The following is a 4,214-nucleotide window of genomic DNA, read 5'->3' as shown; positions in this document are numbered from 1 at the left end:
GTCAAGGAAAACGCAATTGTGCAATGGCCAATGGAACAGATGGTAAGCAGCCCCTCTCTTGATTTTTGTTATGGCTACTTTACCTCCCCCTCTTACCCTATTTTCAATTGTTGTGTGCATGAAGAGAGTGACGATCGGACGAGTCTCCCAAGGACTCTGACTTGCCCCCATGATCTAGAATAGGACAGGCTATTGTCACTAGCAGCATGCAATCGCAAGGGGGAGTTGCCATCCAAGAGCAAGGGAGAGAGCAACAAAAACATGATCCATCGAGTTGCAAGCAGCCAACCATTGCACTTGCATGTGGGGAAGGAGTGACATCAAGAGAAGGTGGGTACACTTTGATGATGCAAACGAGGAAGGGCAAGAGAAGGCTCGTAGTATCGAAAAGTGATACTCTGACGATGAAAGCGAGAATCATAAAAGCGTCGAGTCCTTTAGTGCACAACATGGGTGTGGTCACACACAAAGCAAGAAGAATCAAACATGAAGAATTGAAAAGGAGTGTGTGACAAAGGCTGAGAATACGACTGGCAAGACCTCTCTCATAGTCACGTGTGATAAACATATTGTGCAAGCATGCATCGAAGACCAATTGGAAACATTGACGGTGAGTACTTATAAGAGATGGTGACATGATATTGATTATGGTTTTCATTTCTTTACGTTGATGTGGATATTACTTCGTTGTTTCATACAAATGCAAACATCCATCCCTTTGCCACCCATCCCATTATGTCATTTGGTTTCCATGGCTACAATAATACAAGTCAGATCAAGGTACAACCAACTCTTAGATACCTTTTTCAACAATGGGTACATTAGAGGGATGGGTATATTCATAGTATCATTAGAGACTCCAAGGCACTAGTGCAAGAAGGTTGATGATACAATTAGAAATGAATATTACCCCCATTAGCTAAAGAAGCACAAGTACTTTGAGGCAAAAATTAGTAGCATTGATTGGGATTTTCTATCAAATTGCATGTTTTATGTTTGGGATGGTAACCATTGACTCGCAACATGGATGAATGAGATACGCACATGTGAGTGCCCCTAAGCTATAAGACCTTAATATTTTGTAATGTGTTTGTTGCTTACATCATCATTAATGTAGTTGATTGTTTGCAATAGCCTTTCCAAATAACACAAGATAATATGTGTACATTGATTGTCACCTTGTGAAAGTGACAAGTGTAGCAGAGAGGGAGATTTTGTCAACTATATCTCGTACAAATAGGTATGCACTAGACTATTTCCTCATATGCTTGGAATGCCTTTGTGTATTAAAGGTCTCGTGGATGATGAAATATACATGAGAACCTAATATAGAATGTACACAAGTTGGCATAAAAGGGGGTTGTCTATATCTTATATCCTGACCTTGTTTGCAAAGTAAGGATGCTAGGCCAGCAGGCTAACCATGCACCTATTTTTGACACGTTAATTGATGATGCAAAGGCATGGGTACAAGCACATAGAAAGCCAATGCCCAAACCCACATGATACAAGGCACCATTGATTGCACTTTTCGACATCAAGTGGAAGGTAGGTAGCTCTTCAAGCTAACTTAACAATGTTTTTCCTAATGCATTTTTTTACAATGCAATAATGTTGTCCTTAATAGACACGTATGATATGGTAGTGCAGCCAATCAAACAAAAATGGACACAACTTCTGACTCTGAGTTTAGAACCAAGTGGGGCAAGTCGTACTATAGTGTTAATGAAAGCTTGTCAAGAAAACACAACGTTTGCTAAGAGTTGCAGACCCTAGCCTCATAGAGAAGTGGTATCAGTAAGTTGCCACCTCTTTCTACTTGCCCTTGATATGTACTCAAACTACATTGATCCAAAGTAACAATGTTTTTGTCAATGCGAACTGTCTCATGCTTGGAGTGGGGCTCCAAGATAGGGGGTGTGTTGAACGAGGAGAGAGTATACACATTGGCATCCTCAAAGCTAAACGAGGTAGATTGCGTAAGGATATTGAAGGCTATGGAGAATTCTAACAGGAAAATTCAAACATTGATGGGCATGCCTGAACGTAGGTTATTGTTGTTTTTTTATATTATCTACATCATAAGTCTAACGAATTGGTATTAAATGACATAACTTTGATTCAAGCATATGGAAATGTACCATTCCAAAGTTGAGTAAGATAAGAGACCTTATGGGCCATGTTACAAGATGGCAGAAGGAGGCTACTCTTGAGTTGGGAGGATTATTATAGCATTCGAGTGAAACATGATTTGTTCTTCCAATACACGCAAGAGGTAAAGAGAAAACATAGAGAGAAAATGTTTTGCGCTGTCTTCCATGATTTCAAGCCCGATAAAGATATAGAGTCACAAAAGTCATCTTTCTTTTATAGCATATTTGCAGTGCTATCTTACCAATCCATTCCAGAAATGTAATGGTGACTTTGCCTATCAGGTTCATGTACAAGTAGATGGATGTTAAGAAACACGGATCTAGAGCTATGCTAGTTATGGCAGACGGAGGTTATAAACATAAAACATGATTGAGATAAAGAATTATAACTCGAGTGAATTAGGTTCCAAGATAGACTAACTTGGACTCATAAACACAATCTTGAGTGACACAGAATGATTGTACTATTGCATTGAAATGAGTGTCAATAAGTACGTGCCTTTATAGCTTTTTTGATAGTACCACTCTCCTCACTATGCATATGGGATTTTGGACATCTCTTCATAGTGCATATATCATATGTCTATCTTCCATACAAAGCCACTTATGGGCAAGCCTCTATGGGCATACGTATCAGGCATCATTTGCTATTCTCAATGCCCCCCCTCAAATGATGAGTCTCTACCCTTGCTGGCTTTTTCCCCCCCTACATGATGACATGACCTGAGAGACTAGCTTTTTGGCAACCTAGTCAAGTTAAGGCTTGAAACTTTACATCTTTGGTAAGGGCTTTTACATCCACTATGGGAAACAAGATCCACTACGTGAAATAAAGATCCACTATGGGAAAATTTCTTTACTGTCAACAGCAAAAATTTCTTTATTTTCTTCTTACTTCTTTGGCATCCTTTGTTTTTCTTTATCTTCTTGGTTTTCTTTGTCTTCATGCTCTTTTCCTTGGTTATGCTCTTTGTCCCTTTTTTTGGTTCATGGTACTTGGCATTTTGCTCTAGTCTTCTTGTAACACATCATGTTGGCATGCTGTTTTTCAAGGTCCTCAATCTGCGAAGCCCAGTCTACCTTTATGGTAATAGGCCTTACCTTAGTCCAATCCACTCTATTTTGTGAGATAGTTCCATCTTTCAATGTTTCAGCCTTGTCGATATGGGTCACATTCCTTATGCCAAATGTAATCGTATATCCATCCATACTATTATCTTGAAAACTAAGAGCCTTTGTGTCTCCTTCCACCCACATTAATGATTGTGCACCCCCAAGTCCTCTCTCTTGGGCCCTCTTTTTCCCAACATTGAGCATAGCTGGATTGATATCACATACAAAGACTCGTGTATCATCCTTTGCCTCTACATTAGAAGAATGGGTAGGTATTCCCATACATTCACGAGAATGTATTGCTTCTAAAACACGAAATGCAACATCACATGTACCACCAGCCACATCTAGATGCTGCATACCAAGAAACGACGATAGTTTTGACACTAATCTATCTTTCAAAAGATGATGCAATCCTACACTCATGATATCATTCATAAGGTCATAGGTGGAAGCCACACTTTTGAACACATCACCAACGAGTCTTTCTTTCTCCTCCTTTGGCACTTCTCTAAACCCAAAGTTAGCTGTGTGATCATGTGATTCGATGCGCTTAGTATCACCCACAACTCTCTCTCTCTCCTTCTACAACACTACTCTAGAGCCAAGAGTAGCTACTGGGTAGTGGAAGGATCTCCTATTTCTTATGAATGCACCCAACAAGCTTGAGCTTTTCCTGTAGTATCTTGCCACACCATTGTTATCATGCATCACTGCATCTCGTACAACACGTAAAGTTTTATGCCAATAACGGACCTCCTATAGGGCTAGGTTGCCGAGGAGCTAGGCCGAGGGGAGCCTGACTTGGGGTGTCTATTAAGGTGGTTTACAATCTATGTAGAAGGCTAGTGTGTACATCTGCAAGATCGACAAGCAGAAGTGCACTTAGATCACAAACAAACCTGTATTTCCCAAAAAACTTGGGAAGAATAGGCATCCCCAAATCCG

The 4,214-nt window shown here is 40.1% G+C and overlaps 1 pseudogene; it reads right to left on the bottom strand.

Annotated features, from left to right (window-relative positions):
- Positions 1-3,140: 3,140 nt before the first annotated feature.
- On the bottom strand, positions 3,141-3,964 carry LOC148032941 (2-methoxy-6-polyprenyl-1,4-benzoquinol methylase, mitochondrial pseudogene; annotated as a pseudogene).
- Positions 3,965-4,214: the final 250 nt, after the last annotated feature.

The sequence above is a fragment of the Lygodium microphyllum genome, chromosome 8 (genome assembly GCF_053477565.2).
Source record: "Lygodium microphyllum isolate KBCC chromosome 8, Lygodium_microphyllum_v1.1.10, whole genome shotgun sequence".
NCBI lineage: Eukaryota > Viridiplantae > Streptophyta > Polypodiopsida > Schizaeales > Lygodiaceae > Lygodium > Lygodium microphyllum.
This window is presented reverse-complemented; position numbering and strand designations above follow the sequence as displayed.